The sequence below is a fragment of the Pristiophorus japonicus genome, unplaced genomic scaffold (genome assembly GCF_044704955.1).
Source record: "Pristiophorus japonicus isolate sPriJap1 unplaced genomic scaffold, sPriJap1.hap1 HAP1_SCAFFOLD_369, whole genome shotgun sequence".
NCBI classification, from domain to species: Eukaryota; Metazoa; Chordata; class Chondrichthyes; family Pristiophoridae; genus Pristiophorus; species Pristiophorus japonicus.
Window position 1 is genome coordinate 51613 of NW_027253532.1, and position 19250 is coordinate 70862.

Consider the following 19250-nt stretch of genomic DNA (forward strand, 5'->3'; position numbering starts at 1 on the left):
AATGCCTAATGTAACCATGTCCTTGGCTTTGATCACACATAGTCGAGCCTACATTATACATTCGAGCATTTGCATCACTTTTGGTGTCCTGGACACCCAAAAGTGATGCAAATGCTAGAATGTATAATGCAGGCTCGACTATGTGTGATCAGAGCCAAGGTGTCATGTATATCGGTAGGACACTGCCAAAGGACATTGGGTCCTACAGGGACCATGCTGATGCCAATGGAATGCCCCTGTGGGAGACCCCCAGGTCCAGCAGGCTACCTGACCATGTAGCCTGGACCTTTGGAACGAATGTGATGCCTCTTGCAGGACACACACACAGCCAGTGGGAGCAGACCCACTACAGTGACAGTGGTCAATGGGCAGCCCAGCCACCACCAATGGCAACCGGCACCAGACCAGCCCTACTGCCCCTGGCCACCAGGGCCAACACCAGAAGCATGAGGCCAATACCCTCCAGCTTCCCTGGCAAACCCTGGGATGACCTGAGCCTCATCCCAATTGGTGGACAAGGAGCCCACCCAGTCTTGTGGCCCTGCCCACCATCCCACAACTACCCACATCACAGTGTACACACACCACCCACTGCTGCCGTGGCTAGCCCCGCCTGAGGGATCCCACAACAGTGACACCCACTTGGTCTGTGTGTGAGGGAGGGGAAACGTGCGAGGCCAACCTCAAGCACAGGGGTCACACCTGGCAACCACACAACCCTCACCACAACCTCCCATAGCCCACCACTGATCACCTCCCCTGGTCATGACAAGAAGGATATGAAAAATGCTCAGGGGGGAATATTATTGTGTAGGCATGCCTGTTTACTGTGTGATGTCTGTAACACTGTCATGCAACATTGAATGTACCCTTGTACTGTACACACCTTACTGGTACACTACAGGGTGATGTTGCTGGAGACCCAGGGGTTGCCTGCACACGGCAGGTAACCCAGTATAAAAAGGAACTCACAGCTTGTTGTCAGCACTCAGGAGCTGCTAATAAAGGACTGCAGGACTGCACAGTTTAAGTACCATACCCTGCCTCGTGGAGTCATTACTAAAGGTGCCGACATACACTACAGTCTTCATGGTAGAAGACACTAAAAACATCCCAATAATGAATAATTAAGGGGCTATAGGGAGGGAGGACCTTAATACAATCACTATCACTAAAGAAGTAGTACTCGGTAAAATAATGGGACTGAAGGTGGACAAGACCCCTAGATCTGATGGCTTATATCCGAGGGTCTTAAAAGAAGTGGCAGCAGAGATAGTGGATGCATTAGTTGTAATCTACCAAAATTCCCTGGATTCTGGAGCGAACCCAGCAGATTGGAAAACTGCAAATGTAACGCCCCTATTTAAAAAAGGAGGCAGACTGAAAGCAGGAAATTATAGACCAGTTAGCCTAACGTCTGTGGTTGGGAAAATGCTGGAGTCCATTATTAAGGAAGCAGTAGCGGGACATTTGGACAAGCATAATTCAATCAAGCAGAGTCAGCATGGTTTAATGAAGGGGAAATCATGTTTGACAAATTTGCTGGAGTTCTTTGAGGATGTAATGAGTAGGGTGGATAAAGGGGGAACCAGTAGATGTGGTGTATTTGGATTTCCAGAAGGCATTCGATAAGGTGCCACATAAAAGGTTACTGCACAAGACTCCCCGGCGCTCGCCTCGCTCCAGCATCGCTGCCCTTACCTCGAGGCCTCCTCGATGGCCCGCCCGATGACCTCCTCGATGTGCCCCGGACATCCCAAAAAGTTCCTTGGCAGATACCCCCACCCACCTTCTGACATTCTGAAATCCGGAAATACCCGAACCTGGGCGCGGGTATTTTCGGATTCGTGACGTCAGAAAGACGTTGCAAAATCCGGAGAAACGCGGAATCCGGAACGGCCTCGGTCCCGAGGGTTCCGGATTCGGGACTCTGCACCTGATCCACCAAACCTGGAGGTGTGGCAAACAGTGAGGATGATCGCAAGCGACTGCAACAGGACACAGATAGGCTGGTAGATTGGGCAGACAAGTGGCAGATGGAATTTAATAGATGTGTGAAACAGAAAAATAGAAAATAGGTGCAGGAGCAGGCCATTCGGCTCTTCGAGCCTGCACCACCATTCAATATGATCATGGCTGAACATGCAACTTCAAAACTCCACTCCTGCTTTCTCTCCATACCCCTTGATCCCTTTAGCCGTAAGGGCCACATCTAACTCCCTTTTGAATATATCTAACGAACTGGCATCAACAACTTTCTGCGGTAGAGAATTCCACAGGTTCATAATTCTCTGAATGAAGAAGTTTCTCCTCATCTCGGTCCTAGATGGCTTACCTCTTATCCTTAGACTGTGACCCCTGGTTCTGGACTTCCCCAACATCGGGAACATTCTTCCTGCATCGAACCTGTCCAATCCCGTCAGAATTTTATATGCTTCTATGAGATCCCCTCTTATTCTTCTGAATTCCAGTGAATATAAGCCCAGTCGATCCAGTCTTTCTTCATATGTCAGTTCCTGCCATCCCGGGAATCAGTCTGGTGAACCTTCGCTGCACTCCCTCAATAGCAAGAATGTCCTTCCTCAGACTAGGAGACCAAAACTGCACACAGTACTCAAGGTGTGGTCTCACCAAGGCCCTGTACAACTGCAGCAAGAGCTCCCTGCTCCTATGCATTTTGGGTGAAGGGGAGGGAGAGGCAATATAGACTTAATGGCACAGTTGTAAAGAGTGTGCAGGAACAGAGGGCCCTGGGGGTTCATGTGCACGGATCTTTGAAGGTGGCAGGATGTATTGAGAGAGTAGTTAGCAAAGCATATGGGATCTTGGGCTTCATAAATAGAGGCAAAAGCAGGAAAGTTATGCTGAACCTTTATAAAGCTCGGGTTAGGCCACAACAACAGTATTGCTTCCAGTTCTGGTCACCACACTTTAGGAAGAATGTGAAGGTCCTTGAGAGAATACAGAGGAGATTTACCAGAATGGTTCCAGGGATGAGGGATTTTAGCTGCAAGGTTAGGCTGGAGAAGCTAGGGTTGTTCTCCTTGGAGCAAAGGAGGTTGAGGGGAGATTTGATAGAGGCGTATAAGATTATGACAGATTTAGATAAGGTAGCCAAAGTCAAGCTGTTCCCATGAGTTGATGGTACAAAGACTAGGGGACACATATTTAAGGTTTTGGGCAAGAGATACAGGGGGATGTGAGGAAGAATTTTTTTACGCAGCAAGTGGTAATGACCTGGAACTCGCTGCCAACGAGGGTGGTGAAAGTGGAGACGATCAATGATTTCAAAAGGAAATTGGATAGGCACTTGAGGGAAATAAACTTGCAGGGCTCCGGGGATAGAGCGGGGAAATGGGACTGACTGGATTGCTCCACAGAGAGCCGGCATGGGCTCGATGGGCCGAATGGCCTCCTTCTGTGCCTCCATGACTTTATGACCCTCCAAAACCCTCATGTAAAAATTAATTATTTAAAAAAATAACTTAAGGAACGAAGTTAACATTTTCTAACCAAAAGCACAATTTGATGGGACAGTGTAGAGGGAGCTTTACTCTGTATCTAACCCCGTGCTGTACCTGCCCTGGGAGTGTTTGATGGGACAGTGTAGAGGGAGCTTTACTCTGTATCTAACCCCGTGCTGTACCTGCCCTGGGAGTGTTTGATGGGACAGTGTAGAGGGAGCTTTACTCTGTATCTAACCCCATGCTGTATCTGCACTGGGAGTGTTTGATGGGACAGTGTAGAGGGAGCTTTACTTTGTTTCTAACCCCGTGCTGTACCTGCCCTGGGAGTGTTTGATGGGACAGTGTAGAGGGAGCTTTACTCTGTATCTAACCCCCTGTACCTGCCCTGGGAGTGTTTGATGGGACAGTGTAGAGGGAGCTTTACTCTGTATCTAAACCCATGCTGTACATGCCCTGGGAGTGTTTGATGGAACAGTGTAGAGGGAGCTTTACTCTGTACCTAACCCTGTGCTGTACCTGCCCTGGGAGTGTTTGATGGGACAGTGTAGAGAGAGCTTTACTCTGTATCTAACCCGTGCTGTACCTGCCCTGGGAGTGTTTGATTCCATTAATCCATTGGGATCTGAACCCATTCCTTTCAACCTTTGAGGTGCAATTCCATTCCTTTTAATTCACCAGGAACCAATCCCATTCTTTTACTCCTCTGGGAGTTGTCTCGGATTGTCTGAGATTCCCATCATTCCTTGCATTCACTAAAAGCTGATCACCTACCTTTCATTCGCTGTGATTCAATCCAATTCCTTATATTTGCTGGGATCCCATGCCAATCCTTTAATTCTCTGGGATGCATCTACTTTTCTTCGCTATTATCCCATTATTTCTTTAATTCACTGGTATCCGATCCCATTCCTTAAAATTTCTGGAATCCATCCCATTCCATTAATACTTGGGATTCGAACCCCATGAATTTAATCCATTGGGATCCAATCACATTCCTTTTTTTCCGAGGATTGGACCCCATTCCTTAATTCGAATGGAATGTTATTCCATTCCTTTACGATTGGTATCCAACCCCCTTCCATTAATTCATCTAACTTTGTGTCATCGGCAAACGTGAATATGTGGCTCTCTGATCCTTCCTCTGAGACATTGAAAAATATAGCTGAGGCCCCAGTACTGATCCCCGGGGAACAGCACGAGTCACATCCCACCAATCAGAGAACATTCCCTTTACTGCTACTCTCTGGGGCCCAAAGTTCCACTCCCCAATAAGGCCTGTTAGCGCCCGTTTGCGATGGCCATGCGCGGAATCGAGCAGCCGCCGATTTCTGGTCGAAAGGCCGCCGTGAGCTAAATTCAGCTCGGGGGGGGCGGGGGAGCGGTGGGGCGGCGGTTTCTGGCGGTCCGTGCGCGCATGTGTCATCGGTGCGCACACCGCCGGGACCCCCACCTCCCGCCAAATATAGCGAGCAAAATCTTATTGCCGCAGAGCGGTGCCCTCGACAGCTTTTTCGGTCGGTGCCCCTTGTATGCTCTCTCTCTCTGCCCTGGCTATGCGGCGGCCATTAAAGGCGAGGGCGCAACGCCGCGCCCAGCGTTTTCTTTTTTTTTATTGTGCCCCTGGGTTCGGCTGGCAGCCCCCTCAGTGATAGAAACATAGAAACATAGAAAATAGGTGCAGGAGTAGGCCATTCGGCCCTTCTAGCCTGCACCACCATTCAATGAGTTCATGGCTGAACATGCAACTTCAGTACCCCATTTCTGCTTTCTCTCCGTACCCCTTGATCCCCCGAGTAGTAAGGACTACATCTAACTCCTTTTTGAATATATTTAGTGAATTGGCCTCAACTACTTTGTGTGGTAGAGAATTCCACAGGTTCACCACTCTCTGGGTGAAGAAGTTTCTCCTCATCTCGGTCCTAAATGGCTTACCCCTTATCCTTAGACTGTGTCCCCTGGTTCTGCACTTCCCCAACATTGGGAACATTCTTCCTGCATCTAACCTGTCGAAACCCATCAGAATTTTAAACGTTTCTATGAGGTCCCCTCTCATTCTTCTGAACTCCAGTGAATACAAGCCCAGTTGATCCAGTCTTTCTTGATATGTCAGTCCCACCATCCCGGGAATCAGTCTGGTGAACCTTCGCTGCACTCCCTCAATAACAAGAATGTCCTTCCTCAAGTTAGGAGACCAAAACTGTACACAATACTCCAGGTGTGGCCTCACCAAGGCCCTGTACAACTGTAGCAACACCTCCCTGCCCCTGTACTCAAATCCTCTCGCTATGAAGGCCAACATGCCATTTGCTTTCTTAACCGCCTGCTGTACCTGCATGCCAACCTTCAATGACTGATGTACCATGACACCCAGGTCTCGTTGCACCTCCCCTTTTCCTAATCGGTCACCATTCAGATAATAGTCTGTCTCTCTGTTTTTACCACCAAAGTGGATAACCTCACACTTTGGGCAGTGATGGGGTTGTTTGCCTTCTACCAACCATGTTAAGCAGTTGTCTGCATTTAGAGAAACAGGAGGAGGCCACTCAGCCCCTCCAGCCCGTTCCACCATTTAACTAGATGGTGGCAGATCTGTACTTCAAATCCATTCAGCCGGCTTTCATACACTCCCCTTGATAAACTTCGGAACATCGGCTCAGAGGTCGGCCACTCAGCCTCTCGAGCATCTTTCACAATTCAATTCCACCATGGTTAATCCCTATGTTCACGCCTTGGTTCCATAATCCTCAATACCCTGAACCAACAACAGTCTATTAATCTAATATTTGAAATTTTCAATTGACCCCGAGCTTCAAGATCTTTCATGGGTGGGAGAGAGTTCCAGATTCCGCCACCCTTTGTGTGAAGAACTGCTTCCTGGCATCACCTCTGGACGGCCAAGCTGAAATATTAAGGGTATGCCCCTTTGTTCTGGTCTGCCCCCAACCCGAGGAAATAGCTTTTCTCGATCAACCCTGTCAACTCCTTTAATTGTCTTAAGCACCTCAATTAGATCACCCTTTAATCTCCTCATTATCAAGATAGGCTAAAATAGTTGGGACTCTTTACATTCGAGCAGCATACACTTAGCGGGGATCTGATTGAGGTTTATAAGATAATGAAGGGAATAGGCGGTGTTCCAGCTGACTGTTTATTTCAATTAAACAGGTTAGGCAGGACCAGGGGCACAAATGTAAGTTGTATCAGGCTAGATCTTGTTGGAATGTTGGAAATGTTGGAATCAATTATTAAGGATGAAATAGCAGCGCATTTGGAAAGCAGTGACAGGATCGGTCCAAGTCAGCATGGATTTATGAAAGGGAAATCATGCTTGACAAATCTTCTGGAATTTTTTGAGGATGTAACTAGCAGAGTGGACAAGGGAGAACCAGTGAATGTGGTGTATTTGGACTTTCAAAAGGCTTTTTTACGAGGGCCCACACAAGAGATTAGTGTGCAAAATTAAAGCACATGGTATTGGGGGTAATATACTGATGTGGACAGAGAACTCGTTGGCAGACAGGAAGCAGAGAGTCGGGATAAACGGTTCTTTTCAGAACGGCAGGCAGTGACTAGTGGGGTGTCGCAGGGCTCAGTGCTGGGACCCCAGCTATTTACAATATACATTAATGATTTAGATGAAGAAATTGAGTGTAATATCTCCAAGTTTGCAGATGACACTAAACTGGGTGACGGTGTGAGCTGTGAGGGGGATGCTACGAGGCTGCAGGGTGAGTGAGTGGGCAAATGCATGGCAGATGCAGTATAATGTGGATAAATGTGAGGTTATGGGGGTAAAAACGCAAAGACAGAATATTATCTGAATGGCGACAGATTAGGAAAAGGGGAGGTGCAACAAGACCTGGGTGTCATGGTACATCAGTCATTGAAAGTTGGCATGCAGGTACAGCAGGCGGTGAAGAAGGCAAATGGTATGTTGGTCTTCCTAGCTAGGGGATTTGAGTATAGGAGCAGGGAGGTCTTACTGCAGTTGTACAGAGCCTTGGTGAGGCCTCATCTGGAATATTGTGTTCAGTTTTGGTCTCCTAATCTGAGGAAGGACATTCTTGCTAGTGAGGGAGTGCAGCGAAGGTTCACCAGACTGATTCCCGGGATGGCTGGACTGACATATGATGAGAGACTGGATCAACTGGGCCTTTATACATTGGAGTTTAGAAGGATGAGAGGGGATCTCATAGAAACATATAAAATTTTGACGGGACGGAACAGGTTAGATGCTGGTAGAATGTTCCCGATGTTGGGAAGTCCAGAACCAGGGGACACAGTCTTAGGATAAGGGGTAAGCCATTTAGGACTGAGATGAGGAGAAACTTCTTCACTCAGAGTTGTTAACCTGTGGAATTCCCTGCCGCAGAGAGTTGTTGATGCCAGTGCATTGGATATATTCAAGAGGGAGTTAGATATGGCCCTTACGGCTAAAGGGATCGAGGGGTATGGAGAGAAAGCAGGAAAGTTTACTGAGGTGAATGATCAGCCAAGATCTTATTGAATGGCGGTGCAGGCTCGAAGGGCCGAATGGCCTACTCCTGCACCTATTTTCTATGTTTCTATCTAGTTTAGACGTCTGAAGGTGGTTCTTTTCTGAGAGAATAGTAGCCTCTGGAACACGCTGCTGTTTCATGTTGGGGAAGTCCAGAACCAGGGGTCACAGTCTAAGGATAAGGGGTAAGCCATTTAGGACCGAGATAAGGAGAAACTTCTTCACCCAGAGAGTGGTGAACCTGTGGAATTCTCTACCACAGAAAGTAGTTGAGGCCAATTCACTAAATATATTCAAAAGGGAGTTAGATGAAGTCCTTACTACTCGGGGGATCAAAGGGTATGGCGAGAAAGCAGGAATGGGGTACTGAAGTTTCATGTTCAGCCATGAACTCATTGAATGGCGGTGCAGGCTAGAAGGGCTGAATGGCCTACTCCTGCACCTATTTTCTATGTTTCTATGTTTCTATGTGGTGGATGCAGACTTACTGAATTCCTTCAGGCGAAAGCTGGATTTGTTTCTGTCTGCGGCGGAGATTAACACTTACAGAAGTGTAGGTACTGCAGGGAATTTAATGGCCAGACTGATCTCCTGGACTAGTTTCGATCGCCTCGATGGGTCGGAGAGGAATTTCCCAGATTTTCTTCCCCCCAAGTGGGCCTGGGTTGTTTATCTGTTATTTTGTCTCTCCCAGGAGATCACATGGTTTTGGGGTGGGGGGGCAGTGGACATGTTGTGATACACGGGGGGGGTAATCGGGATTGTGTGGGACAGGCTGGGTGGACCAGGTGGTCTTTACCCGTCCCTCGTTGTCCGTATGTTTGTAAGGGTTTACAAGCCGAGTCGATGCAACCTGCTCTCATAATTTAACCCATTGAACACTGGGAACATCCTCGTGAGTCTGTGCTATACCTCTGCCAAGGCCAATATATCCTTTCTGAGCTGTGGTGCCAAGAGCTGAACTCAGCACTCTAGATACTGTCTAACCAGAGCTTTCGACAACTGTAGGACACCTCCCACCCATTTTTTTCCAGCCCCCTTGAGCTGAAGGCTAACCTTCCAGCTCCTTCAAGTTCTTTTCTGGACCAGTCCACTAGTTTTTAGTGATTTTGGTAACCAACGGTAACCAGGCTCCAGGCCCAGACTACCCATGAGCAACGCCATGGGAGATAACAACATAACAACATAAGAAATAGGAGCAGGAGTAGGCCATTTGACCCCTCGAGCCTGCTCCGCCATTCAATAAGATCATGGCTGATCTGATCATGGACTCAGCTCCACTTCCCCGCCCGCTCCCCATAACCCTTCACTCCCTTATCGCTCAAAAATCTGTCTATCTCCACCTTAAATATATTCAATGACCCAGCCTCCACAGCTCTCTGGGGCAGAGAATTCCACAGATTTACAACCCTCTGAGAGAAGAAATTTCTCCTCATCTCTGTTTTAAATGGGCGACCCCTTATTCTGAGATCTCCTCGTGACCCCAAATTTAGAAGAATGAGAGGTGATCTTATTGAAATGTATAAGATACTGAGGGGGCTCGACAGGGTAGATGCAGAGAGGATGTTTCCCCTCGTGGGGGAACCTAGAACTAGGGGGACATAGTCCCAGAATAAGGGGTCACCCATTTAAAACTGAGATGAGGAGGAATTTCTTCTCTCAGAGGGTTGTAAATCTGTGGAATTCTCTGCCCCAGAGAGCTGTGGAGGCTGGGTCATTGAATATATTTAAGGTGGAGATAGACAGATTTTTGAGCGATAAGGGAGTGAAGGGTTATGGGGAGCGGGCGGGGAAGTGGAGCTGAGTCCATGATCAGATCATCCATGATCTTATTGAATGGCGGAGCAGGCTCGAGGGGCCGTATGGCCTACTCCTGCTCCTATTTCTTATGTTCTTATGTTTATGTTATGCACAAATTGAACTATTCCACCCGACTGTGCATCACTATGACTGGGTCGGTTAAACTGGTCCTGTTGCGCGTTATGACTTTCACAAACAATGGAGTGACATCAGACGCAGAGGTTTGCTGTTGATGAAAATGGGTCGGATTGGGAGCCGGTTATTAGTGGAGTTCCTCAGGATCCATTACTGTTCCACATTCTTGCTAATGAGCCAGAAGAGGAACAAAAATGATATTCTAACACTCACCGTTGATGTGTTGATTGGTTGCGAGCAGATTTGGATGAGTTGGTGAATGGGCCTGTGTGGAACACGTATTTACAAATAACTCACTGCGGAGAAACAGGCCGTTCGGCCCAGCGGGTCCGTGCCGGTGTCTATGCTCCACACCAGTCTCCTCCCACCCCCCTACATCTCGCCCTTTCAGTACAACCCTCCATGCCTTTCTCCCTCGTGGGTTTACCTAGCCTCCCATGGGTTTATCGAGTGTCAGTCAATGGCTCAGTGGGTAGCACTCTCGCCTCCGAGTCCAGAAGGTTGTGGGTTCAAGTCCCACTCCAGGGGCCTTGAACGCATAAATCTCGGCTGACACTCCAGTGCAGTACTGAAGGAGTGCTGCACTGTCGGAGGGGCAGTACTGAGGGAGTGCTGCAATGTCGGAGGGGCAGTACTGAGGGAGTGCTGCACTGTCGGAGGGGCAGTACTGAGGGAGTGCTGCACTGTTGGAAGTGCAGTACTGAGGGAGCTCGGCACTGTCGGAGGGGCAGTACTGAGGGAGAGCTGCACTGCCGGAGGGTCAATACTGAGGGAGCGCTGCACTGTTGGAGGGGCAGTACTGATGGAGTGCTGCACTGTCGGAGGGGCAGTACTGAGGGAGCACTGCACTGTTGGAGGGGCAGTACTGAGGGAGTGTTGCACTGTCGGAGGGGCAGTACTGAGGGAGCACTGCACTGCGGGAGGGGCAGTACTGAGGGAGCACTGCACTGTCGGAGGGGCAGTACTGAGGGAGCGTTGCACTGTCGGAGGGGCAGTACTGAGGGAGTGTTGCACTGTCGGAGGGGCAGTACTGAGGGAGTGTTGCACTGTTGGAGGTGCGGTCTTTCGAATGAGACCTCTCAGTCCTCTCAGTTCCCCTGGCACTATGTTTATCCCTCAATTAACAGAACAAAAAAACAGACTATCTGGGTCATTATCACATTGTTGTTTGTGGGAGCTTGCTGTGCGCAAATTGGCTGCTGCGTTTCCAATATTTCAACAGTAACTACACTCCAAAAGAACTTCATTGGCTGTAAAGCACTTGGAAACGCAAAATAAATGCAAGACTTTCTTGCGTCTAAAATGTCTCTATGCTAATCGCTTCAACCGCTCCCTGTGGTAGCAAGTTCCACATTCTCACCACTCACTGGGTGAAGACGTTTCTCCTGAGTTCCCTGTTGGATTTATGAATGGCTATCTTATATTGATGGCCCTCCAGTTCTGGTCTCCTCACAAGGGGGTAAACATCTTCTCTACGTCTACCCTTTCAAAACCTTTCTTGATTTAAAATGAATCCATGTGGACAAGTGGCGTGTCGTGGTCAAGTGCCAAGGAAGCTCAAGGAAATTCCACCCTGTGCAAAGGTGCGCGCTGAACAAACCAGAATGGAAAGAGGTCCTGGGGATAGCAGGTGACCAACGTTAAAGTTGCACAGACAGTGCAGCGAACTATAGGGAGAGGAGACCGTGTTTCAGGTGATATTGGGAGGACCAATGACGAATGCTACACTGAGACTTTGGAACATCCGCTCGAGTACAATACTTGAGTTTTGTGAGTGGTTTTGGAGCCTGCCCTTAATGAGGGAGTTTGAGGCGTTGGAGAGTGTTATGTATGCAACAAAGGTTCAAACTGAGTCCTGTTTAACTCAGCAAGGTACAACTTTGGCTCTGCTTTATTTAGGCCCAAAGTGCCTGACTCTCAACATGGCTGGCCTTTTATACCAGAGCAGCACCAGGTGCCTGCTGCTCAGTGGCCTCCAACAATGACACCATCTGGTGGCTACAAACAGCATGTACATACATGACAGAGAATGCAGAAGTGGGTAGCAGGTTGATATCAAACCGACGAGTTCTTAATGATCAAGATAGTCTGTGGGAGTTGGGGGTCAGCCATCAGCCCTGTGTTTGATGATCGACATTGGCTCCCGGTCTGGCAACATCTCGATTTTAACATTCTCCATCCTGGTTTTCGAATCTCTCCATAGCCTTGCCCCTTCCGATCTCTGTCACCTCCTCCAGCCTCTACAACCCTCCCTATCTCTGTAACCTCCTCCAGCCCCTACACCCCTCCCTAACTCTGTAATCTCCTCCAGCCCCTACAACCCTCCCTAACTCTGTAATCTCCTCCAGCCTCTACAACCCTCCCTATCTCTATAAACTCCTCCAGCCTCTACAACCCTCCCTATCTCTGTAACCTCCTCCAGCCCCTACAACCCTCCCTAACTCTGTAACCTCCTCCAGCCTCTACAACCTTCCCTATCTCTGTAATCTCCTCCAGCCTCTACACCCCTCCCTCTCTCTGTAACCCCCTCCAGCCTCTACACACCTCCCTATCTCTGTAATCTCCTCCAGCCTCTACACCCCTCCCTATCCCTGTAATCTCCTCCAGCCTCTACAACACTCCCTAACGCTGTAATCTCCTCCAGCCTCTACAACCCTCCCTATCTCTGTAACCTCCTCCAGCCCCTACACCCCTCCCTATCTCTGTAACCTCCTCCAGCCACTACAACCCTCCCTATCTCTGTAACCTACTCCATCCACTATACCCCTCCCTATCTCTGTAACCTCCTTCAGCCCCTACAACCCTCCCTATCTCTGTAACCCCCTCCAGCCCCTACAATCCTGCCTATCTCTGTACCCTCCTCCAGCCATTATACTCCTCCCTATCTCTGTAACATCCTCCAGCCCCTACACCGTCCCTATCTCGGTAACCTGCTCCAGCCCCTACAACCCTCCCTATCTCTGTAACCTCCTCCAGCCCCTACAACCCTCCCTATCTCTGTAACCTCCTCCACCCCTACACCCCTCCCTATCTCTGTAACCTCCTCCAGCCACTACACCCCTCCCTATCTCTGTAACATCCTCCAGCCCCTACCACCCTCCCTATCTCTGTAACCTCCTCCAGTCACTACATCCCTCCCTATCTCTGTAACCTCCTCCAGTCACTACATCCCTCCCTATCTCTGTAACATCCTCCAGCCCCTACACCCCTCCCTATCTATGTAACCTACTCCAGCCCCTCCACCCCTCCCTATCTCTGTAACCTCTTCTAGCCCCTACAACCCTCCCTATCTCTGTAACCTACTCCAGCCCCTACACCCCTCCCTATCTCTGTAACCTCCTCCAGCCCCTACACCTCTCCCTATCTCTGTAACCTCCTCTAGCCCCTACAACCCTCCCTATCTCTGTAACCGTCCCCTCCCCCGCTCCTTCCCATGTGACATTACCCCCCTCCCCCGCTCCTTCCCATGTGACATTGCCCCCTCCCCCGCTCCTTCCCATGTGACATAAGAACAAAAGAAATAGGAGCAGGATTGGGCCATACGGCCCCTCGAGCCTGCTCCACCATTGAATAAGATCGTGGCTGATCTGATCATGGACTCAGCTCCACTTCCCTGCCCGCTCCCCATAACCCTTTACTCCCTTATCGCTCAAAAATCTGTCTATCTCCACCTTAAATATATTCAATGACCCAGCCTCCACAGCTCTCTGGGGCAGAGAATTCCACAGATTTACAACCCTCTGAGAGAAGAAATTCCTCCTCATCTCAGTTTTAAATGGGCGGCCTCTTATTCTGAAACTATGCCCCTTAGTTCTAGATTCCCCCACGAGGGGAAACATCCTCTCTGCATCTACCCTGGCCAGCCCCCTCAGAATATTGTACGTTTTGACAAGATCTCTCATTCTTCTAAACTCCAATGAGGAGAGGCCCAACCTGCTCAACCTTTCTTCATAAGTCAACCCCTTCATCTCAGGAATCAACCTGGTGAACTTTCTCTGAACAGCCTCCAATGCAAGTATATCCTTCCTTAAATACGGAGACCAAAACTGTACGCAGTACTCCAGGTGTGGCCTCACCAATACCCTGTACAGGTGTAGCAGGACTTCTCTGCTTTTATACTCCATCCCCCTTGCAATAAAGGCCAACATTCCCTGTGCCTTCCTGATTCCTTGCTGTACCTGCATACTAATGATCTTCATGTCTTTTCTCAGTGAGCAATGCAGAGATGTGAACGCTGGGAGCAGGGTCAGATTGAGGGCCTGATGGGCTTCGGGCAAACTGATCCATTTGGGCCTTTAATTCTGTTTGTTCATATTCATTTCATTGGATTCTGAGTATGAAAACATCGGCCAGTATGTTCAACAATGAAAGCATATGTGCTGTATTAAGTAGGTATATGTGCTGGTAACATTGCAATACTGGATTTCTCTACATATATGCAAATTTCTCTCAATAACATGTGAAATAAAACAGGCTAGTACATATTCTGTTCTGTATACAGGTACATTAGTGTATATAGGTATTTCTGTATATAGGTACATTAGTATATATAGGTACATCTGTATATAGGTACATTAGTGTAAATAGGTACTTCTGTATATAGGTACATTAGTATATATAGGTACTTCTGTATATAGGTACATTAGTATATATAGGTACATTTGTATATAGGTACATTAGTATATATAGGTACTTCTGTATATAGGTACATTAGTATATATAGGTACTTCTGTATATAGGTACATTAGTATATATAGGTACTTCTGTATATAGGTACATTAGTATATATAGGTACATCTGTATATAGGTACATTAATGTATATAGGTACTTCTGTATATAGGTACATTAGTGTATATAGGTACTTCTGTATATAGGTACATTAGTATATATAGGTACTTCTGTATATAGGTACATTAGTGTATATAGTTACTTCTGTATATAGGTACATTAGTATATATAGGTACATCTGTATACAGGTACATTAATGTATATAAGTACTTCTGTATATAGGTACATTAGTATATATAGGTACTTCTGTATATAGGTACATTAGTGTATATAGGTACTTCTGTATACAGGTACATTAGTATATATAGGTACATCTGTATACAGGTACATTAATGTATATAGGTACTTCTGTATACAGATACATTTGTGTATATCGGTACTTCTGTATATAGGTACATTAGTATATATAGGTACTTCTGTATATAGGTACATTAGTGTATATAGGTACTTCTGTATATAGGTACATTAGTGTATATAGGTACTTCTGTGTATAGGTACATTAGTGTATATAGGTACTTCCGTATATAGGTACATTAGTGTATATAGGTACATCTGTATATAGGTACATTAATGTATATAGGTACATCTATATATAGGTACATTAGTGTATATAGGTACTTCTGTATATAGGTACATTAGTATATATAGGTACTTCTGTATATAGGTACATTAGTGTATATAGGTACATTAGTATATATAGGTACATCTGTATACAGGTACATTAATGTATATAAGTACTTCTGTATATAGGTACATTAGTATATATAGGTACTTCTGTATATAGGTACATTAGTGTATATAGGTACTTCTGTATATAGGTACATTAGTATATATAGGTACATCTGTATACAGGTACATTAATGTATATAAGTACTTCTGTATATAGGTACATTAGTATATATAGGTACTTCTGTATATAGGTACATTAGTGTATATAGGTACTTCTGTATACAGGTACATTAGTATATATAGGTACATCTGTATACAGGTACATTAATGTATATAGGTACTTCTGTATACAGATACATTTGTGTATATCGGTACTTCTGTATATAGGTACATTAGTATATATAGGTACTTCTGTGTATAGGTACATTAGTGTATATAGGTACTTCTGTATATAGGTACATTAGTGTATATAGGTACTTCTGTGTATAGGTACATTAGTATATATCGGTACTTCTGTGTATAGGTACATAAGTCTGCCTTCGGCCGCCTGAGGAAAAGAGTGTTTGAAGACCAGGCCCTCAAATCTGCCACCAAGCTTATGGTCTAGAGGGCTGTAGTAATACCTGCCCTCCTGTATGGCTCAGAGGCATGGACCATGTGCAGAAGACACCACAAGTTGCTGGAGATATCTCCACAAGATACTACAAGTCCCCTGTGAGGGCAGACGCACTAACATTAGCATCCTCGACTAGGCCAACATCCCCAGCCTCGAAGCACTGACCACACTTGATCGGCTCGGCTGAACAGGCCATATAGTTCGCATGCCAGACACGAGACTCCCAAAGCAAGCGCACTACTCGGAATTCCTTCACGGAAAATGAGCCAAATGTGGGGAGAGGAAACGTTACATGGACACCCTCAAAGCCTGATAAAGTGTAACAACCTCACCAACATCTGGGAGCCCCTGGCCAAAGACGCTCTAAGTGCAGGAAGTACATCCGAGAGGGCGCTGAGCACCTCGAGTCTCAACGCCGAGATCATGCAGAGACCAAGTGCGGCAAAACTGTCCCACCATCCCTCACCCTCAATGACGATCTGTCCCACCTGTGACAGGATCCGTGGCTCTCGTATCAGACTGTTCAGCCACCAAAGAACTCACTTCAGGAGTGGAAGCAAGTCTTCCTCGATCACGTATCTGTAACAGGCTCGAGGGGCTGAATGGGCCTTCTCCTGTTCCTATGTAACAGGCTCGAGCGGCTGAATGGGCCTCCTCCTGTTCCTGTGTAAATCATTCGAGGGGCTGAATGGGCATCCTCCTGTTCCTGTGTAACAGGCTCGAGAGGCTGAATGGGCCTCCTGCTGTTCCTGCGTAACAGGCTTGAGAGGCTGAATGGGCTTCCTCCTGTTCCTATGTAACGTGCTCGAAGGACTGATTGGGCCTCCTCCTGTTCCTGTGTAACAGGCTCGAGGGGCTGAATGGCCTCCTCCTGTTCCTGTGTAACAGGCTCGAAGGGCTGAATGGGCCTCCTCCTTTTCCGGTGTAACAGGCTCGAGCGGCTGAATGGCCTCCTCATGTTCCTCTGTACCAGGCTCGAGGGACTGAATGGGCCTCCTCCTGTTCCTGTTTAAATCATTCTAGGGGCTGAATGGGCCTCCTTCTGTTCCTCTGTAACGGGCTCGAGGGGCTGAATGGGCCTCCTCCTGTTCCTCTGTAACGGGCTCGAGGGGCTGAATGGGCCTCCTCATGTTCCTCTGTACCAGGCTCGAGGGACTGAATGGGCCTCCTCCTGTTCCTGTTTAAATCATTCTAGGGGCTGAATGGGCCTCCTCCTGTTCCTCTGTAACGGGCTCGAGGGGCTGAATGGCCTCCTCATGTTCCTCTGTACCAGGCTCGAGGGGCTAAATGGCCTCCTCATTTTCCGGTGTAACAGGATCGAGGGGCTGAATGGTCCTCCTCCTGTCCCTGTGTAACAGGCTCGAGGGGACAAATGGCCTCCTCCTGTCCCTGTGGAACAGGCTCGAGGGGCTGAATGGGCCTCCTCCTGCTCCTGTGTAACAGGCTCGAGGGGCTGAATGGTCCTCCTCCTGTTCCTGTGTAACAGGCTCGAGGGGCTGAATGGTCCTCCTCATGTTCCTCTGTACCAGGCTCGAGAGGCTGAATGGGCTGGTTCCTGTTCCTATGTAATGGGCTCGAGGGGCTGAATGGGCCGCTTCCTGTTCCTGTGTAATAGGCTCGAGGATCTGAATGGGCCTCCCCCTGTTCCTATGTAACGTGCTCGAGGGGCTGAATGGCCTCCTCATTTTCCTCTGTACCAGGCTCGAGGGGCTGAATGGGCCTCCTTCTGTTCCTCTGTAACGGGCTCGAGGGACTGAATGGGCCTCCTCCTGTTCCTCTGTAACGGGCTCGAGGGGCTGAATGGGCCTCCTCATGTTCCTCTGTACCAGGCTCGAGGGACTGAATGGGCCTCCTCCTGTTCCTGTTTAAATCATTCTAGGGGCTGAATGGGCCTCCTCCTGTTCCTCTGTAACGGGCTCGAGGGGCTGAATGGCCTCCTCATGTTCCTCTGTACCAGGCTCGAGGGGCTAAATGGCCTCCTCATTTTCCGGTGTAACAGGATCGAGGGGCTGAATGGTCCTCCTCCTGTCCCTGTGTAACAGGCTCGAGGGGACAAATGGCCTCCTCCTGTCCCTGTGGAACAGGCTCGAGGGGCTGAATGGGCCTCCTCCTGTTCCTGTGTAACAGGCTCGAGGGGCTGAATGGTCCTCCTCCTGTTCCTGTGTAACAGGCTCGAGGGGCTGAATGGTCCTCCTCATGTTCCTCTGTACCAGGCTCGAGAGGCTGAATGGGCTGGTTCCTGTTCCTATGTAATGGGCTCGAGGGGCTGAATGGGCCGCTTCCTGTTCCTGTGTAACAGGCTCGAGGATCTGAATGGGCCTCCCCCTGTTCCTATGTAACGTGCTCGAGGGGCTGAATGGCCTCCTCATTTTCCTCTGTACCAGGCTCGAGGGGCTGAATGGGCCTCCTCCGATTCCGATGGAACAGGCTCGAGGGGCAGAAGGGGCCTCCTCCTGTTCCTGTGTAACAGGCTCGAGGGGCTGAATGGGCCTCCTCCTGTTCCTGTTTAAATCATTCTAGGGGCTGAATGGGCCTCCTCCTGTCCCTGTGTAACAGGCTCGAGGGGCTAAATGGCCTCCTCCTGTTCCTGTGTAACATGCTCGAGGGGCTAAATGGCCTCCTCCTGTTCCTGTGTAACAGGCTCGAGAGGCTGAATGGGCCTCCTCATTTTCTTCTGTACCAGGCTCGAGGGGCTGAGTGGGCCTCCTGTTCCTGTGTAACATGCTCGAGGGGCTGAATGGGCCTTCTCCTGTTCCTATGTAAAAAGCTCGAGGGGCTGAATGGGCCGCCTCCTGTTCCTGTGTAACAGACTCGAGGGGCTGAATGGGCCTCCTCCTGTTCCTGTGTAACATGCTCGAGGGGCTGAATGGGCCTCCTCCTGTTCCTGTGTAACATGCTCGAGGGGCTGAATGGGCCTCCTCCTGTTCCTGTGCAACAGGCTCGAGGGGCTGAATGGGCCTTCTCCTGTTCCTATGTAACGGGCTCGAGGGGCTGAATGGGCCTCCTGCTGTTCCTGTGTAACAGGCTTGAGGGGCTGAATGGGCCTCCTCCTATTCCTATGTAACATGCTCGAAGGGCTGAATGGCCTCCTCATGTTCCTCTGTACCAGGCTCGAGAGGCTGATTGGGCCTCCTCCTGTTCCTGTGTAACAGGCTCGAGGGGCTGAATGGCCTCCTCATGTTCCTCTGTACCAGGCTCGAGGGGCTGAATGGGCCTCCTCCTGTTCCGATGTAACAGGCTCGAGGGGTTGAATGGCCTCCGCATTTTCCTCGGTAC